Source organism: Castanea sativa, chromosome 6 (genome assembly GCF_040712315.1).
Source record: "Castanea sativa cultivar Marrone di Chiusa Pesio chromosome 6, ASM4071231v1".
In the NCBI taxonomy this organism is placed as follows: domain Eukaryota; kingdom Viridiplantae; phylum Streptophyta; class Magnoliopsida; order Fagales; family Fagaceae; genus Castanea; species Castanea sativa.
In genome coordinates this window covers 515,456-536,699 of record NC_134018.1, presented here as the reverse complement: position 1 = coordinate 536,699, position 21,244 = coordinate 515,456, and the positions used below count along the sequence as shown (strand labels likewise).

The 21,244-nt window shown below is 36.4% G+C and overlaps 1 pseudogene; it reads left to right on the top strand.

Moving 5' to 3' along the window:
* The first annotated feature begins 7,607 nt into the window (after positions 1-7,607).
* Positions 7,608-12,300, top strand: LOC142638414 (uncharacterized; annotated as a pseudogene).
* The last annotated feature ends 8,944 nt before the right edge of the window (positions 12,301-21,244 follow it).

The window sequence follows — 21,244 nt, the reverse complement described above, 5'->3', positions numbered from 1 at the left end:
CTAGACAAGGGGAAGGAGAAGGCTGATTCTCGTTCGTCATTAATCTGGGACGACGAAAAACTAGCCGTGGACAGGGCTCGTGAAATTGTGACGGCAAAGGACTTGAGGGTCTTTTCAGGCTCGTTGATGAAGGACCTCGTGGATCGTCATTTGCATAAGCTAGTCCAAGTAATGCCTTTGTGTAATTCTTGCTTCTTATGCCCATCCATTTCTCCTTCCTTCTTTTTTATTTATTTATTTATTTATTTATTTAGTGTGATCTCCCTGTGCGTTCTACAGGTGTTGGGGGAGAGTATTCATCTTTCCTCCGAGTATTTAGCTCAGGAAGTCGAGTCTGCTTTATCGCAAATATCGGTCTTGAAGGCGGATAATTCAAAGCTGAAGAAGGAGCTTATAACTGCCATGGGTGAAGCCAATAATGCCAAGGAAGAGGCCAGGAAGCTTCAGGACGACCTTAGGACTGAGCGGCAGTTGGTTCTAGAGAAGGACGAACAACTTGCCTCTGCTCAGGAGAGGTTGAAGGGAGTTGCTGCGAGGGCCATAGAAGGCTTCCATCAAACTGAAGAGTACAACTCTGTCCTCTTCAGTTGGTACTTCAAGGGATTCGAGCTGCTGCGGAGATACCTGATCAAGCACCCCTCTGGAGTAAACCTGGAGATGCTGGATATGGAGGAGGTGGATAAAGAGATGACAGCTGATGAAGCGGTGCAGCAATCGGTTCCTGATGCTAGTGCCTCGGCGGACGTTCCTCCTAATGATGACAGAGATGACGCGTGAAGCTTATTATAATTCCTGTTTTTTTTTTTTTTTGGGTGTGCCCTTTGTATTTTGGGCTTCAATTTGAGAACAATTTTATTCGTATTTTAAGAACACTACTTTTGGTTCAAAGTAATTACTTACTGCTCTTGGTTTCGTAGCTACCTGTTTTGTTATCTTCAATTTGAGAACAGTTTTATTCATATTTTGAGGATACTACCTGTTTTGTTGTCTTTACTTAAAGTAATCACTAATTAGAAACATACATCTGTCATTGCTGAGTCTTGGTTGGACTCCATCTGGATATCAAAGTTGGTAGGAACTGCGCTTTCGGATCGTAGTACGAGAACGTCGTTTCCCACAGACGGCGCCAAGCTGATGAAGCAAAATATCGTCAATTGAGGAGGGTTTGTCCAGATGAACGTCAGCCGGTGGTAGTTCGTCCAGGTGATGACTGTATTACTCCTGCGTCTTTGGATGAGATAGAAGTTTCTTCAGTCGGTCATCGGTGCGGTGCCTGCCACAACACCTCCGATGCCAAAGTTAGCACAAAAGAAAAAGAGTTTTATAAAGGAATCACTTCGCCTCTCACCCAATTGTCTTGATCCCCCTTATGTTGGTGGTGCAAAGGCTTTATATACCTTGTTTTTGGAGTCTAGCCGTTGTGGCATTAATTCCTGGCTTAATGGCGCTCTTGGCCGAGTAATGGGTCTTTAATACACTCCCAACGGTCTACCCAGCTGGTGTCGTAACCGCTCGAGGTATTACTGCCGGCATTGAATGATTTTGGTATCATCGTCAGTGACATGGCAATGTTTCGTTCGTCATGGGGAGTAGAGGTCGTCTGCAGCATTATATCCGTTCGTGAACACTTCTCGTCGACCCCATCATGGATATTTGTAAGTAAGTGTGACAATTGTAGTTGTGCAAGGGTGTGTAGGGGGGTGTGCGTGTGTGTGTGCAAGGTGGTGCATGTATGCTTGCAAGGGTGTGTGTGTGTGCTTGCATGTGTGTTTGCAAGGGGTGTGCGTGTGTGTGTGTGCAAGGTGGTGCGTGTATACCTGCAAGGGTGTGCGTGTGTGCTTGCATGTGGGTGCGTGGGCGGCAAGTAGGTAGTTAGTTGGTTAAGGGGTGTAGTACTAATAGGGAAAGGGTGTGGTTGTAAATAAAGCATATTAGACACCTGAATTTGATTATTTCTATGAATAAAAAAAAATTTAATTTTAGTTTTTCCCCATAGAGTAGAACCTGCTATTTGAATTTGATTTGGTGAAATTTACATATATTTTTACTGCCTAATTAGTAAACAAGCAGCCAGAAATCAAACTGATGTATCCTAGATGCCATTTAATAAGTCATTCTATTTACAGAATATCACTTCTCTAGAAATTCATGGAAATTAAAAAAGCATGCTATTAGTCTCACATCTGACTCTTACAACTCTTCTAGGCTTCTAGTTGAGCTAGTTCTAACTTTAATATAACTAAAACTGATCCACATTGTGTCTTCATGTTTATATCACATAATAAAACTCCAAAGCCACAAACACCCCCCCCCCCAATCTAAACAATGGGATTAACTTAATTACATGTAAGAGTGCTGACAAACCATCTGTTGTAAGCTGTCTTGTGGCTGAACAAGTACAAGATCATGTTGCTGGTACCTGAATTAGAATATAGCTATTTTGCTAGTACTTGAATTAGAATATAGAGGCTCTGTTGATTATTTTACTAATTTAATCCCCTTATTATTACTAATTTAGATATGCTATTCTTGTAGGTTCCTATTACTTGGTTGATTCGGGTTACCCCATTGGTGCATCGTTTCTTCCACCACATAAGGCCACTCGATATCATGCCCAAGAATTCAGGAGGAGGAGTACTAGGCAACCGAAATCGGGGAAAGAGTTGTTTAATTATAGACACTCTTCATTACGCATGGTGATTGAGAGGGCTTTTGGAGTCCTAAAGGCTCGCTTTCCCATCTTGAGTTGCATGGCGAAGTATAAGCAATATCGTCAGTGTTTGGTTGTTTCTGCGTGTTGTGCGTTACATAATTTTATACGCATCAGTAATCAAAGAGATGTAATGTTTAATACATGGGGAACCTTGATGTTGATAGGGATGATATACAAATCGGAAACAATGGGAATTCTCCTGAGTCGAGTGCAAGTGCCGAAAAGAGGCATGTGAAGGAGATGTCTAATGTGGCGAAGAGAGCAATGGGTGAATTCAGGGATGATATGGCTAACCACATTTGGGAGGAGTACGTGCGACGTCGAGGTTGATGGTTGGCATGTCTAAGGATTCACCTTTTTATTGGGACTTTTGTATAGAGCTAGTACCCATTCCTATGACTTTTTGTTAGGACTTTTGTATAGGTTTAGGTACCGTGACTAGGAGTCACTTAGCATGATACATAATGCATTCTTTTGGATATTATGATGTTTTTTTTGTTGTTGTAAATTTAGATTAACTATAGACATGCTTACATGTAATGGCTAATGTCAATAACCTATTGACATTTCTGATGTAATTCCTTTTGACAATTTTAAAGTAGGTGTATGTAATACCTATTGGTAATTTAAGTACAGGTGGACATGCTTATATGCATTTGTATGTAATACCTTTTCGCAATGAAGTATTTTTCAAGGACCATATATTGTGTATGTGATATGGTTACAAGTGGATGATTATGTATGTGATATGTATGCGAAATGTATGTGATATGTGTACGTGATATAGTTACATGCAGTTTTAGTCTTTTGTGAATGGCTTGGACTCGTGAACTTCCTCTTGTTCATGTTTACTTGAGAATTGTTAAAGAGATATCACAACAATTTGATAATTGGGTTGGCAGCTTATTGGTGTGACACTATCAGTAAATTTTAGTGGATAAAGATAATGGATATAAGTTTTTAGGTGGTATTAGAGTTCTGCATAACTTCACAGTAATGGTTGCTTGAACCTGCAATTTGTTACTTGTTGGTAAACTAAGAAAAATTACAGTAGATTGTTGGATACTCTTATATATGGGGCTTGATAGCTAGGATACATTTTTTAACCAAGCTAAAATTAACAGGGAGAAAGATATTCATCAAAGAGTCATTACATTAAATTAAAATGTCAAGTGTTATAGCAGATTGTTGGAGTCATGTGTCCAAACTCAATGGGTTACATATTGCCTATTACATACACCACACTCTCATGGCAGACATAATTGACTCCTTCCAACATCCCCAAACCTAGTACTAAATAAGTAGAATATAATAAACAACACCCATGAGAGAATTAGAACTTGTTTATACGTGTTCATCTTCTCTTCAGTAATCCTTTGTGCAACCTTACATTTTTCTGCTTGTCGCTTTACAACTCTTTCCCTTTCTCGTGCTTCTTCAAGCGACACACGTCCTCAATAGCAAGCATTGCCTTAATCTCCAGCCTCTTGAACTTTGCTATCACGATAGGTGTTGTTTCCCGTGCCATGCTTGCAGGTGTTGCCGTCCACCATCTAAAAATTTTACAATGTCGGTCATCATCCTGCAATGTACATGACAAGATCAATTAAGGCGAAATGAAGGAATTTATGACATATCACAAACAATGTAACGAAGCACAAATGTAAGCTCACCGGCGTCCATTCCCTACAACCATAAAACCTCCTACCAAAGTTATGGAGCTTCAATGATGTCCTAACCACACAATGATCCATGTCGCATAGATGACCATTAGAGTTGGAGTAGTAGTTACTTTCTTCCGACATTAGTTCAAACACCACAACCTCTGCACATAGCACAAAATAAACAACTATAATAAAAACAAACAAATACCACCGAGGTAGAATCACACGAGAACAATCTAGACAAACTCAGAGCATACTTGCAAGTGAGACCAAATACCCAAAATCTTGACTTCAGAGCATAGTCACAAGAAACCAAATACCCACATTCTTGACCTCAAAGCATAGACACAAGAAACCAAATACCCACATTCCTGACCTCAGAGCATAGTCACCGAAAGCTAAACAAACTCAAAATTAAAACACAATTTTCAGTAGCCATGAAGTCATACATCGAGAAAAAAGAGATGTGGAGAAAATAATAAAGCAAGTAGAGATATGAGTTTTGGAACCCATTCATGAATTTCGGTGTTCCTTTCGAGGCAGAGAAAGAAAACAAAATGAAGCCCAGCAAAGCAAGAGAAGCAGAGCACTACAATTGAGAAACAAAAACAAAAACTTACCGATAATCTTTGATTTTTGCTAGAGATGGTCTTCGACTTTTGCTGGAGAAGAGAAGCTTCGAACTTTGCTTTCGATGGGTCCGTACACAACTTTACGAGATGAGTCTCTCTGTTTTCTGGAGATAGGAATTTGGGGAGATGGGTATTTGAGATATGAGATGAAATCTGCGGTGTGTTGGATATGGGTATTTGATGGCATGGGTTAGAGATGGAAATCGGAGAGCTTGGGATTGGATTTGGAAAGTGTTGAGATTTGGGAAGAATGGGTATTTGCTAAAATTGGGAAGAAGGGAGTCAGCGTGTGTTAAAAAAGAAGGAAGGAGTTTTTAAACATTTTTATATGGGCTAAGGTTGCTGTTCTGTTAAACATTTTATATCCTCCTTCTTCTATGGAGCATTTCATGCCCAAGCGGTTGAGGACGAGATGGAGCTTGGAGGCAGAGATGAGGCCATTCTGGTCCTGATCGTAGAGCTTGAACTCGTTGCAGAGCTCAGAGGCTCCGCCATCTTCAGAGCTAGAGTGGCAGAAGGCGGCGAACTTGGTCAGGGAAATGAAGCTGTCATGGTTGGAGTTGAGCTCATCCATGAAGCGGCGGAGCTCGTCCATGAAGCGGCGGAGCTCGTCCTCGTTGGAGAAGGAGGAGTCGAGGGAACTGAAGATGGCATCAAGCTCCGTCACGGAGATTTGATGGAATGAGAACGTTGATTAAATAATTATTTAATCTAACAAATTAATCATAGACCAATGTTGCAAGTCCATTTTCAAATAAAAGTAAATTTGTCTATTTAAATCATTTCCTCTCCTTTCCATCCTAATTTTTAAAACATCCAAACAAGAGGAATGGCTAATTACTCCCTTCCCCTTTACTAATTTTAAAAATATCCAAATAAGGTGGAGGATAACCATTCCCCTCTACTCTCCTCCCCACTACACCCCTCTACTCTCCTCCCTCTCTAAACTTCCAAATAGGCCATTGGGGAATTTGATGTTAGAGCCCAATCAAGCCCACCAAAGAATTAATAGGCCAGCCCATATTAGTGGCTTTAGGAATTCCCTCATTTATCACTTTCTTGTGCGAGTCAAGCGCTGCTTCCATGTTATCTAGATTTCTTAAGCCATTAATCATGCTATTGTACACAACAGTATTTGGAGACAGGAAAATTCTTAGATAGTCTCGGAGCATAGTAAAGTGGTGCTCCCTCCTCTCACATTCATGGTAGGCCTTACCATGAATTTAATGAGCGGGTCCCACCATGAATGTGAGAGGAGGGAGCACCATTCTCCATGCTCCGAGAGTACCTAAGAATTACTCTCGGAGACAAACCGACTTCATGAAGTTCAAAAGTTCACATGCACTTTCCATGTCTCGCCTTTTGCAAAACCCATCAATTAGAGCGCAATATGCCATGACATCCAATTCAAGACCCTTGCTTTTCATCTCATTCAACATTTTTAGAGCAAGATCAATGTTATTGCTTTGAGCCGAAGGGTTTGGGTTAGGGAGATCTAGGTTCGCGGTGATTTGGGTTAGGGAGATCTGGGTTTGTGGGTCTTCGAGGTTTTTGATATCTGGGACTTCGTAGTTTCTGATCTCTTGCTTCATTTTTTTTTTGTTTAACTTTGATCTCTCTGGTTTGCTTCGTTGTTTTTGTGGTTTGTTGCTTTCCGGTTTGTGTCGTTGTTTTTGGGGTTTGTTGCATTGTGGTTTTGTTGTTTATTGCTTTATGGTTGTTGTGTTGTTTCTTAAGGGAAGTCCAGTTCACATGGATAATTTTCCACCTCAGCACTGCGAGTTACTATAGTGAACTCAAGTTAAGACACTCGAGATGTTAGTTTACTAAATAATTTGGAAACGATGTTAACTAACAAAATTGTTAGCATTGTGGTGTCAAATTGCAAAAAAAAAAAAAAATCCTTATCTAAGAGGCTTTGGGTAGAGTCATTAGCATTAGCCTTTTTTTTTAATTTTTTTTTTTATGGTAGAAAAAGAAAGGGTGCAACACAAGGACTCCCCACATTAGCATTAACCTTCCCCATTAAGTGAGAGTTTGGATACACGTTTTGAGTTTTGCGTTTTCAGCAATTTTTTTTTTTTTTTTTTGCAGACAACTTTTTCACTATACCGGTTACTGTTCATGAAAGTAATCGATACTATTTAGCACTGTGAGGGAGACAAAATTATTGTTCATCATTGTTCATGCACTATTCATGGGACCTATAAGCACTTTATTCAGAAAAAAAAATTAAAAATGGGTTTCACAACACTATTCACACATTTAAAAATTATTTTGCTACAGTGTTTTCAGTTTTTAGTAATAAGTTCTATCCAAACGGATCCTAAGTTTCCTTCTTCTCCCGACTTTAAACTTTAAAGCTATATCTATGAGTACCTTTTTTACGTGAAGGCTAGTGCTAAATAAATAACTTATCCAAAAAAAAGAAAAGTACAAAAGTAAATAGAGTATTGTGTGCTTGAAAACTTAAAGAGTTAAGAGAGTTCTATAGATTTCACATTTATATTTCACATCAAAGTTCAACTGTCTTACCATTTCTTTTATTTTCAACTTTAACGAAGTGCAATTTTGTATTATTTCAAAAGGAAAAACAAGCTCCATCTAACCTACAATCTCAAAAAGGTCAATTTTTTTTCTTTCACTTGTTTTTTAATTCTTCTTTTCTTATTTTATTTGTTAAGATCATGGGCTTTTGTTTTTTTGATCTCTGTGTATTTTTTGTTGATCTTATTTGATGCTGTTGATGAAGATTGATTCTTGTTGTGCACTGTTTTCTGAATCCTCGTTTTGTGTCTATTTTTAATATAAATTGTTGTCTTGGATTTGCTATATTGTCCCTTGTATGGAAATCATGAGTGTTTGCAGGGAAAATTACGCTGACCTCCCATAAGGTTTTCAGTTATTACACTCATATCTCCTCTAGTTTAGAATAAGACACCACCCCTAAAGTTCATACAATTTTACACTAAGCTCCTCTAAATGGCTGAAAAAACATTCTAAAAAAAAAAAAAGCTGAAAAAAGGTTTTAAAAATTCAAAAAAAAAGCTTTAAACAATCTCAAATTTTTTATTAGAAGGGGTGTCAATGACAGCTTAAGTGAATAGTAAATAAGAAATTCAAAATTTTTTAAAGTCTTACTTCAATCATCCAAGCTAGGGAGGTCAATGGAAAAAGTTTGTGTAATAGTTTGCATTTCAAGGGAGGTGAGTGTCTTATTACAAACTAAAGGGGAGTTGAGTATAATAACAAAAAAGCTTAGGGCAAGTAAGTGCAATTTCCCCATTGTTTGTATGTGGTATGTCCAATTTTTTCTAAGGATTTACTGAAAGTTGAAGAATTTGAGTGTTAAGCGCTAAGGTCAAGCCACACCCCCAGGGCCGGCCCAAGCATTTCGGAGGCCTAAGGCGAAATTTTCAAATGGGGCATTTATGTTATCATTTAAATAATATTTAATTAGCATTTTATATAATAATTTTTTTGAAATCCATTCTTTTTACTTTCTAATATGATTTTTTTTTTTTTGAGAAAATGCTAAAGTTATAACAAACTTTACTACAAACTGGTGTTGTAATGAATGTAATCAATAACAAACTTTACTACAAAAATGATAGAAATATTATAAAATTTACAACATGAGAATTACAAAATATATCACCAATCACAAATATTCACTCAAAAATGCATTCAATAGTTTGTTGAAATCTACCTTTTATATTCATTGTCACATCAAATTATAAAAGTTATGGAGACCACCATGCACCCTTGGTGCAGTGATTACTCTATAAGTAGAAGTTCTTGAGGGGTGTGGAGGGCAATGACCGAGATTTAAGTCTCTAGAAGAGAGTTTCGCACATATATACACTTAGATTAAGTTAGAGTAGAATTTTTATCTTGTATAAAAATGATTAAATAAATAAAAATTATACTGTAAAATTTATAGTATTTTTAACATTTTTTTATTTGAATTACTTGTGATTAGTAACACATCTATTTGTAAGACCTATTTATTTAAATTGGTCTTATCTCTACCTCTAGGATTACTTAATTCTTTGAGCCTTCTTAATAGTGAAAAAAATGTAAATTTTTTTTAATATCTCCTAAAAATATTTATATATAAAAAATAAATTAAAAAATTTTCCCTCAAATTTGGGGCCTTCTCTAGTAAGGGGGCCCTAGGCAATATCCTAATTGGCCTAAGCCTAAGACTGGCCCTGCACACCCCTTAGGACTTAGGAGTACCAGATGGTGGGCTTATTGGTCTAGGGATTGACATAAACCTGGATGTTCCAAGTTCAATACACCGCACTGTCGGTCCATGAGATTTCTGAGGTGGCTCATGGTTAGGGAGTGAAATAGTCTGAGACACCACTTCCTTTTATATATATATGTATATATATATTTTTTTTTAAAGCACTAAGGTTTATGCCCAGGTTGTCATTTTTAGTTTATGTTGGCTATTTTGGTTTGTTGAAGGTGGAAAGGCCATTGCCCAATGGTGGTTGGCTAAAAAATTATATAAATCACTCGACTTAACTATTGGAGAAGTTGGCCAAGGCTCTTATAGCTCAACTAAGAGTTCAAATCTAGGGTTCAAATCTCCCCACCCCATTTTAATTATTGAATTATCAACAAAAAAAAAAAAACTATTGGAGAAGTTTCTTAATACACTACCAATTTTTATCAGTGGCATGAGTAATTAGTCTATGGAATAAGTAACTTCATCTGAATGTCCATTACGATGGTCTGATCTGCCTAACTGTTGTGATATTTGAATTATGTAGAAGAAAATGTTACTCCTAGAGGGTGGTGATACTCCAAAGTAGTCCTTATTATACAATCAATTTTAGTTGATAAGTGAAAGCCCTTTTAAGAATACAATGGTGTAGCCTCGTAATTAAATTTCACTGTGTATTGCTACACATTTTGAGCTGAAATGTGATCTTGTTGTCTTTGCTGATGCTTTGCTACTTCGCTTGAATTTGTATTACAGTAGGGGTGAAAATTGTTCAACAGAACATGTCCCAAAACAAAGGGGATGATGCTGAATACATGGCGGATGAATATGAAAGAGAAGATGTAGACAATGAGTTTCGTGGTAGAGAAGGGGGTGGCTCAGAGTCTAATATGTAATGACTTTCTGGCTCTGGTGCAGAATGGTACTACTGCTGGTCAAGCTAGAAGTGGGAAAGATATCCAGGGGATCCCTTGGGATAGGCTTAGCATCATTAGGGAGAAATACCGGCAAACTAGGCTAGAACAATACAGGAACTATGAAAACATCCCTCATTCTGGAGAGGGGTCTCAGAAGGTATTTTTTTTTTTTTTTTTGGGTGGGGGGGGGGGCATTTTTATATATCAAATGATTATATGACTATGTTGATAATTGTAAGTTAACTGAAGATCAATAAGGTCATTTTTCCTTTTGTTTAAAATCCGTTCAAAAACAGGATTGCAAAGTTACGAAGAAAGGTAGCTCATATTATGAGTTCAGGCCGAATTCAAGATCTGTGAAACCAACCATTCTTCATTTTCAGGTCAGGTGAATGAAAGTTATTGTAATAACCTGAAGGCTATTTTTTCCCTTTTCATCTTGAATTCAGTGATTTTTTTGCAATCTTGGCTGACATGAAACTGATTTGCGCCACCTTATCCTTATTGATCCTCTTATATGTGTAATTTGCTCAAATGAATTAATATCAGCTCTTTGAGTAACAATATTGGTCACATATATTTGATAAAATGGGTAGGTGAATTGCTGTGCTGATATGGACACCAGACACGGATATAACAAAACACAAACACACAGGCATGGAACTTTCTGCAATATAAGACTTGTGGTATGATTGGCTGACCTACATTTTTATTGTTTGGTGATGCAGTTGAGGAACTTGGTTTGGGCTACCTCAAAGCATGATGTCTACCTTATGTCTGATTTTTCTGTCATCCATTGGTCCTCCTTAAATTGCACCAGGCAAGAAGTTCTCAATGTCTCAGGGCACATTGCACCATCGGAGGTGGGTGTTTGGGATATGATATTTGGTTTGAAAAACAGCCTTGGTTTTGTATCTTTAATGTAATTAATGTCCATCTTTTGATCTTGAATTATGCTCTTCCATGAAATCTATCTATCTATGTTCTCCCACAGAAACTTCCTGGAAGTCTGTTGGAGGGATTTACTCAGACTCATGTGAGTTCTCTTTCTGTAAAAGAAGCTACTAGTTGCTGGAGGATTCCAAGGAGAACTTATTTGTAAGGTAAGTTTCAAAGTATTGTGTGTGTTTGTATTGATAGATAAGTTGAGTTTTTGGATCCAAGGGGAGGGCGAACGGGAGATTTGAATTAGTGATCATTCGCTTCATGAGGCATGGTCCTCAGCAATTTTGCTATCCTTGAGGTGTCTTCTGTAAATTTTTTCTTAAATGGTAGTCAGAGTCGTCTCAGAGATATTACAGACTGATTAAACATTGCAGCTGCAGTTGCAGCCAACCAATGTACATGGTGACAGCACATACTTGGCTCTTGCTAGTTTCTTGTGCAATATCAATTTTTTTTTTATTGGCATTCCTTGGAGTGACCTAGCAATCAAGCTGTCCTTAGTGGAATACTGGTACAAGTTGAAGAAAACTTCTACAATTTGAGAATGAACTGAGATCTCTCGCTAGGTATTTTGCTAAATGCTATCATCCAGTCACTCTATCCCTTTTAGAGTTATAAAGTTGCATTATGAATATATCGTAAAACATTAAGACTAAATGTTCTCCTCTTTTATTTTATTTTTCTCTAATTTGCAGCATCTGGATCGGCCTGGAGTTAGTTTTTGTTCCAGGACAACTTCTGATGACAATGCTATCACCAATGCTGTTGAGATTTATGTCAGCTCCAGGTATTTTTTTACCCCTTGTCTTGGTGGTGGGACTGTGAACTTCCTAAACAAACCTAATCGAACTTGTCTTCTTCAATTTCAGTGGTACATTTCACTTTACAGCTTCAAATAATGATTGTGGAGTTAGAGACTTTGATATGGAGAAATTTCAACTTTCTAAGCACTTCCAATTTCCATGGCCAGTGAATGTGAGCCCCTTAGATTGTATTTTCTGGCTATTTATATCAAGAAATGGACACTTGGTGATTCTTGGTTGTATATGCATAGATAGTGGGTAGCAAGTTTTACAAGCTTCAAATCATATCTCATGACCTACGTGCAGATGATGGTAGTTTCAACTACATTTCAAATGATGCTAAAATTTTACGTTTGCCTGCAACGTGGAACCATGGGGGTGCAACTTGATATTTCAGTGCACTCTTCAGGTCGTAGACTGAGATATGTACTAGTACGAATGCAAGTACTTTTACGTCATGACTTGTCCAATTAATGGAATATTGAAACAAAAAATAGTGGATGGAGGGATGTATTGGGATATATCTGTCTTGGCAACAATGGTTTGAGTTGTAAAAATGAGAATATTTTGACAAGGCTCAATTGATAGGTTGGGAATTCATAGTGAACTCTAAAAATTTATGGTTAAGACTTGGTTGTCGTCATTGTTGTAAAACTTATATAAAATACCAAATCAAATTTAAATATTTGGGTGGATTGAATTTAATTGTACTTAGAAAAGATAATAGTGTTTTCTATTTTATTGATCAATGCAAACAAATTTTTGAACTTAATTGAGAAACTTGATATACTATAATTTATAAGTTACTATAATTTAAGTTATTTATTTAAATTTTAGAATTGTACCACTCCTAAGTATAAATCGTTCTTATATATAAAATTGTATAAAGCCTGACAGGGAATTTTAATGCAAAAATGATATTTTGAAAGACTTAATTTATATACTAAATTAATTAATAAAAATTAGACACTTGTATTTTCTCTATGATATGCTTAAAGCTTAATCTAATGTATGAGATAATTTTGTTTTCTTAAAAGTTGGAATCTCTTGAATAATACAATTTATAATCACTGTTAGTTTCTTTAAGGCCTTTAAAAATATTTAGTGTTCTAAAAAAAAAAAAAAACACATATTTTGTTTGTTTTAAAATGAAGGACCTCATAATTTTTTTTTTTTTTGGAATTCAATTTTTTTTTAATTAAATAACTTTTCTTGAAGAATATTTTTTCCAAAGTTTGTTAGGAGACCTTTAGACTTAGTTTTGGCCCTAATGGCCAAAGACCTTGTAGTTGAATTGACACCTCTCCATGTACAAAATGCTCGGGGGCCTAGGGAGAAAAGAGTTCGAGCTACGGGATTAGCAGCATGTTGTAATTATTTCTCAAAAAAAAAAAAAAAAATTCTGGCCCTGATGATAGATGTAATGATATAAGAAAGATTGTGGCAGTGGCTTGCATTGCTAATATAACATAGATGATATGCTACAGCTATCAGCCTATCACGACTTGTTAAGATCATTTTTATTAATTTCCTTTTAGTAACAACTTTGCAAGTGATACGTTGTGATACCATTTTGTGTGAGAAGAAGGAAATGAATATAATAAATGGATGTATTTTTATAGAATATTCATTTTATTATCTTATTTGAAAGTTTTAATGAAGAGAATAGAAAGATCATTTTATTATTGAAAGTTTAAGTGAGGGGGAATGAAACACTTTTCTTTTAGAAACAAACTAATATTATGAAATAAAATAACAAAAATAGTAAGGTAAGATAAAGAAATCTAAAGAATAGATAGGATATTGTTGAGGCCCACTTTGACAAGAAGGCCCAATAATAAGAAAAAGCCCAACACTATGGGAGGGAATAAGAAAGAAGAATTAGCAAAGTGAGAAGAAAACCATTAAGTTCGAATGATAGGAATAATGGTCCATGGGCCTGTAAAATAGTAAAAGGGTCCCAAAGAAAGCAAGCGAGCCCAAGGGAGCCCAAAGAAAGAAGTAGTAAACCCATGGGAGTTATGAGAAATGGCAAGCAAGCAAAAATGGGCTGAAGGAGCCCAAAGAAAAGAATTAGTAAATAGGGTTGGTAGAAAGGCCAATAAACCCCGAAGGTAAAAGGTATGGTAATTGGGTCGGGAAAGCCCGAAAGATTTAGCAAAAGCCCATGAGAATAGAGGATTGGAATGGGTCGAGGATGCCCAAAGGAATGAAGCTAACGGAGGATGCCCAAAGGAATAAAATAGGCCAAGAAAACCGCAAAATAGTATGAGAACAAGCACAATAATAGTATTGGGCCACAATAACTGAGCAAAAGGAAAGTGTATGGCAGGCCCAAAGGAGGCCCAGCGAGCACGAGCCAAAATACAACATGGCAGAGGCAATGGGGTGGCATGGCAGAAGTGTCAGCCGACCCACGGAGGAGGCAAGGGCTAGATTGAAGAGGAAAAGGCCCATGCCAAGCAAAACCCAGCCTAGGGAGGAAGCAAGATACAAAGAACAAAGACCCAGTGACTCATCCATGCCATAAGAGGTTAAGAATGAGTAGCAAGCCGTGCAGCGAAGACCAAATAAGCCCCCAGGCCATGTCAAACACATAAACAGCAAACAAGCCATGGACTCACATGAAAGTGGAGCACGCACAAGGTTCAGGCACCACCTGCTTGTACCCAACCAATACAAGAGCGATAGGCCATGGGTCAGAGGTCAAAGGTAAGAGAGGGTATGGTCTGGCGGTGGGGAGAATGGGGAAGTCTATTCTGGGGTTCTCGCTCAAGCTCTTTTGGGAGAATTGTCCTACTAGGATGACATGCCACCCAAAAGAGGGAAAGATGAGTTGCAATTACTAGGTGCATGTCATAGGAGTTAGCAAGAGAGAATGCCCAACCCTTATCCAGATCGGAATGCCACGGAGAGTAAGAAAACAAAACAAAACTCTTTTGTCTGGGAATGGAACTTGGCACGGCTAGCACAGGAAAGTGATTATGTCGAGGCAACCAACAGACCAGTAGGTGGTCTGGAAAGGACACCCATACCAGGACAAAAACAGTTGAAGGATAAAATAGTAAAACCCATCACGACAAACAATATAAAAAGGTCTTAGCTGTGCACAGTAAAAGAAGAGAGGGAGAACAACGGGAGGCAAGCACGAGAGATAAATAAAGAAAAACAAGTAAGAAAAGAAGCAAGAGATAAGAAAGAAAATAGGTAACATAGAAATCAAAAAGAAAAACAAAGAGTAAGGAAGCTAAAGTGTGATTTCCGTGGATGAGCCATCTAGGCCCATTCTTTCAAAGTGGGCAATTTTTGTGGCAGGATTCCCCCTGTGAGATTGCCCACATTGAGGAGTGGTTCCCTTCTTGGACTTAAGTCCCTTAAGAAAACAAGCACAATAGACTAACCCTTTTTTTTTAATTGATAAAGCATTAGTATCATTTTCTATTCTTTTATTGTTGTTATTACCCTATTTCTCCCGTACACATATCACTGTGTTATTTTCCCTTTTACTAAGAAAATAGTTTAGTTATTGTCTTTGGCTGACAAAATGCATTTTCTTCTTATTTTATCATATTTTACCCTCTTGCCATAACACTTTATGACAGCATTTTCTGTCGAGGGCACGTGACCAAGATCCCAGCAAAGGGGCCCTAACTTGTGCACAAGCTGACTTGAGGTGAGTTCTAGTCAAGCCAGTCCTGACTCTCTTACCCCAAAACCATTGGATCATAACATGACAGGAAGCAGTCCAGCCCAGAAGTGCAAAAAGACCCACAACAAATATAAATTTTATTCTTTAAGTGGTTATCCTTATCCACACAACATTTTTTTTTTGCACACAACATTATTGATTCTTGAATACATGTGTATTTTCCTTTATACTTAGTTAACAAATTTATAAGGGTTAAAATTTGGATGGAGGTAACTCTTTAAGAATGCAATGCTAGGCATTAAAGAATGTGTGTTGTCACTAAAGTTGGGATCAAGGGCACATAAGTCTTTTAGCAAGTCTGATGCTCATAATTACCCCGATCTTACACGTGTGATGTGATGACAAGAAAGTAGCACGGGTGGGTGAGAGAAGTTGTATGTCCAGTGCAAAACCAAAGGCATGTTCCAAGAATACAACTACAAGGTAATGAGGATAGGGAAATTCTCTTGTATACTGTGTTACATCCTGAGCACCACCTTGAGTGGTATTGGTCTAGTCCTAAAATGATGTTGAGCTTGGCATCCTCGTTAGTTAGGGTCCAGATCCTCTCCATTTCAAAGTGAAATGGAGAGTGTCCATTTCACGGTGGTGATTTGTTTGAAGAAAGATCAACGCTCAAAATACTGCCACGTCAATTAAAAGGGAAACACACACTTTAACTGAGGTTAAGCACTTAACTGGGAAAAGTGAAACAGTGGTGTATCAGCCTATCTCTCACGTTCAAAGCTTCACAAATTTTAACCCCAAAAAAAAAAGAAAGAGCTTGACAGAAGGTTCAGAGAACAAGTGAAATAGAGGTATATCTTGTTCAAAACTTTTAGGAGGGAAACGTGAAACAGTTCAAAGCTTCACAGATTTTAACCAAAAAAAAAGGCTTCACGGCAAAACAGTTCAGAGACAGCTCTGTTTCTATCTCACCAAAACAGAGGTATATCCGAAAACTTGTTTATGCTTATCTTATTCGATGTTTGATCATTTTTCTGCATTTATATTGTTGTCTTGGTGAGCTTATGTTGTTGTTTTGGTGGCTGGCTGCAAGTTAGAGTTTATCTGAATTTTTATTTTAAATTTTTTGAGATAAAGATTGAATCTTTTTTTTTTTTTGTTTTGAGATAAAGATTGAATCTTTACTCTGTCTCATTTACTTCTTTTGTTTCAATTCATTATTACTTCTTTTGCATCTCTCATTTCTTTTTATCTATCTATTTGTGCTGCTTAATCATGATTGTTAAAAGAAAAATCATTCATCGATTTTCCATTTTTAGGAATATATTTTTGATGAATGAACTCTACGAAGCTAGTGCTGGTCTTTTTTTTTTTAATTTAAAATTTCAAGTTGGTAATAAAGTATGCGGATAAATTTGAGTATAATGTAGATTATTTCTGGATTGCGAGAGAAAATATAGATCTGTAAAGGATAAATCTCCATAAAGAAGAATAATGTCTAAGTGGCAAGCAAGAAATGATTCCCCAAATGTATGATAGTATAGCAACTAAAAAGAGATCAAGACCAATTTAGCCATTATTCTTTAGAATGCATTGATTCTACCGATAGAGTTACCAAACATTATCTAAGTATTCATTTAGGTTATATGAGCCAAAATAACAGTCAAGACTTTAATTGAATGTGACGTATATGTCAATGAGTTGGGATTACATTTGGCCTATAAATCAAGCCAATAATGTAGTGTTCAACTATTTAATTCTAATGTCTCAATTAGCTAGTAATCAATTATAAATTATAAATTAATTATTCATGTGGCTTTGGCGGCGATGGTGGTTTTTTCTTAGAAGTAATTTTGGTTTTGGATAAGCCAACAGGTCTGAATGGCCTACCTGCAAGAATTAATTTTTTCAGGATTATCTGGTCATGGAATGCACAGCACAACATGTATGTATCTTTGTTGAATTGATAAAGATCGACCCAAGAACCGTGTTGCTGCTTTAGGCCCACCACTTTCTCCTAATGGAATGCAGTGTTGTGTAAGCAGGCAAAATTCAGCAGGTACAACCCTCCAATAGTGGAAAGAAATCTCAGACAAATATCAATTCTATAATGATAATTGTAAAGAATTTTCTAAGTGCAGTGGTTGGTGTGTCATGTACATTTATGTTGGTAAATACTATGATAATAAATAAAGTATCGAAAGCTATGCAAGGATATTCCACTTTAGTAACTACAGGATCTATGAATTGTGTCCTTGTTTGATGGTGCTATGTGAAGTACACAGTTGATTTTTTTTTTTTTTAATAATTTTACGCGTGGATTTTTTTAGATTTGTTGTTATGAAGTTTATAATCTATTGAGTTACATAGTTAGGATATGTTATTTTTCTGTTAGTATTTTATAATAAATTTATGGTCAGTTTTTTCTAGGGATAATGATGGGAATACATATTCCTTCTAATGTGCCCATGGAATCTACCCCATTTAAAGGGATGGAGTTTGAAGCAGATGAAATTGCATATGATTTTTATAATGAATATGGCAAAAAAGCTGGTTTTAGTATTAGAAAAGAGTATGTAAATAAATGTAAAAAGACTGGAGTGGTTACTTCAAGGAGATTTGTGTGCACGAAGGAGGGAGTTCGAGGCAAAGACAAGAGAGATCAGAATATAAAGAATCCACGAGCAGAAACAAGATGTTGTTGTGAAGCACGTTTGGTTATTGTACTTAATCGAGATAGTAAAAAGTAAGTGGTGAATGATTTTATTGTTGAGCATAACCACTATCTCCACCTCGCATCAACTGTGCACATGATGCCATCACAACAGAAAGTGTCTGCAACTCATGCTGTTGAAATTGATTTGGCACATGAATCGAGATTAAGATTAAAGCAATCTTATGAGCTTCTTAGTAAGCAAGTTGGTGGATATGATAATCTTGGTTTTACCAAGCAAGATCATAAAAACTATTTACGCACTAAGCGATAGAGAGACATGGAGCATGGGGAAGCTGCTAGCTTAGGAAGATATTTCAGTCGTCAACTTAGGAAAAATCCTTCATATTATTTCGCTACTCAATTGGACTGTGAAGAGTTGATTACTAATATCTTTTGGGTCGATGCAAGAATGATCATTGACTATAGCCACTTTGGTGATGTAATAACGTTTGATACAACGTATAGTACAAATAGAGATGCAAGGCCACTTGGAGTATTTTTGGGTCTCAATCACCATAGAGAAACTGTTGTATTTGGAGGTGCACTTTTATATGATGAAACGATTGAATCTTTTGTATGATTATTTGAGACCTTCTTAGAAGCAATGTCTGAAAAGAAGCCAATCACTATTTTCACAAATCAAGATGCAGCAATGTCAGCTGCAATAAAAGTAGTCATGCCTAAGACATATCATGTATTGTGTAGTTGGCATATGTGGCAGAATGCTGAGAAACACTTGGGTCATTTGCTCAAAAATGAGTCTCAATTTAACAATGATTTCTTAGCATGTATCTATGAGTATGATGGTGAAGATGAGTTTCTTACAGCTTGGAATGAAATGTTGGATAAGTACGATGTTCGTGAAAATAAATGGCTAATTGATCTATTTAAATTGAAGGAAAAATGGGCCCAAGCATATGTTAAGAGAACTTTCACTGCAGGAATGAAGACAACCCAACTTAGTGAGAGTTTCAATGCTGACTTGAAGGATTGTTTGCGTATTGATCTCAATATAGTAGAGTTTTTCACTCATTTTGAAAGAGTTGTCAATCAAAAGCGGGATAAGGAGTTAGAAGTAGAATACAACTCTAGACATAAATTTCCAAGATTGAAGCTCAAAAGCTCTCCTATGCTTAACCAAGTGGCAACAGTGTACACGCCTACGTTATTTGATTTATTTCAAACAGAAGTTGAAGAGGTAATGACACTTTCCATTCTAAAACACAATGTGAGTCAAACACATAGTTATGTGATTGGAGTTTTCAACCAATATGGAAAATATGAAGTCATGTGGAATCCATTAGATGAGACTCTATCTTGTAGTTGCAGAAAGTTTGAGTCATTTGGTGATGTAGGCATGGTTTGAAAGTTCTTGATGTATTGGATATCAAGTTGATTCCTAATAGATATATCATGAAGAGATGGAGAAGAGATGCAAAAGATGGAAGCGGAAAAAATTGCACAATACATAACATTAAGCCGGATACTCGATTGGAATATGTAGATCAGTATCGAGATTTATGTCCAAAATATCTTCAATTGGTGAATGAGGCATGTGAAACTAAAGAAGGCCATAATATTCTAAGCTTAGCAATTGCAGATTTGAAAAAAAAAAAAAAAAACTTTGTGGCCTTAGAAATTGCAAAGCTAATGTAGAAGAAGACATCATTAGGCCTTCCACCGATTTTGCAGACACAAAAGATCAATTATGTGCTTCAATTACGATTGTATCAAAAGGGATAAAGAAAAGGAAGATTTATCGAAATAAAAAGCGTAGGACGAAATCCTGGATAGAAAAGATGCCGAAACCAAAGGAAGGCACATCAAAGAAGCAAACAAAGAAAAGAAAAGTGCAGGAGGTAATCTTCTAAATTATCCTTATTTTCACCATTCTATTTTATTTTACACATTAATATAATATACTATTATTGTTTCTAAACTAGTACAATTTTTACAAGAAATATATGCACATGACATCATGGCACAAAAGAAAACTGAGGATATCTCTTCTGGAAATATTACTAGCTTTACACAACTTTTAATGGTAAAGATATTTACAATTATATATTTTACTTTGATAATTTTAAATACATGATTTGATAATTTTAATGCTAAGCTTGTGATATGTGTAATGTGTAATTGGTTTTTTTGTAGTCGGCTTCTACAAGTTCTGCATCACATCAGGGAGGCTCATCAGCAAGTGTTGCATTAGCATCACATTTAGAGAGTATATCAAGTGTTGTAGGCTCCAATGACAAAATTAATGGTGCAAGAGGTCTCTTGACTCAAGGAAGTGTTGCAAGTGGAAGTCCCTTAACTCAAGAAAGTGTTACAAGTGGATGGAATGAGATGGTTCATAAAGTCAAGCCATTTTTCTAGTTTAGGATCATGTTTTGTAATTTTCCTAGTTTAGGATTGGAGATTTTTTAGTCCAAAGTTTAGGACTGGAGTTTTGTAATTTTCTTACTTTAAGATTGAAGTTATGATGATCCATAAATTTCCTTTTGTTATGGTGTTAATTTTTGCATAATTATTTGTTGTTGTAGAAATTTTTATGTTTTTCTGCATAATTATTGTTTCTATAGATTATACATTCTACATAATTATTGTTTGTAATTTCTGTATAATTACTGTTTGTGTTTCTGCATAATTACTGTTTGTGCATAATTACTATTTGTAATTTCTGCATACTGCATAGTTGTTTCTTCATAATTTCTGCATACTGCATAATTACTGTTACTCCAAGTTGTTTTCAGCATAGTTGAGTGTATTATATAGTCAACCTGCATATTCAATTTGAGTGTATGCTTCTTTCTTATGGTTCCCAATAATATCACAAACAAGCCTTTTAAGGTACATACTTTAATGAACAAAACTTTATTGAAATGTATACTTTGATTACAAGGCTATTAGAACAAGAGCCCTAATTAAATACACAGTCATGGGCAATGATTTATTTCCC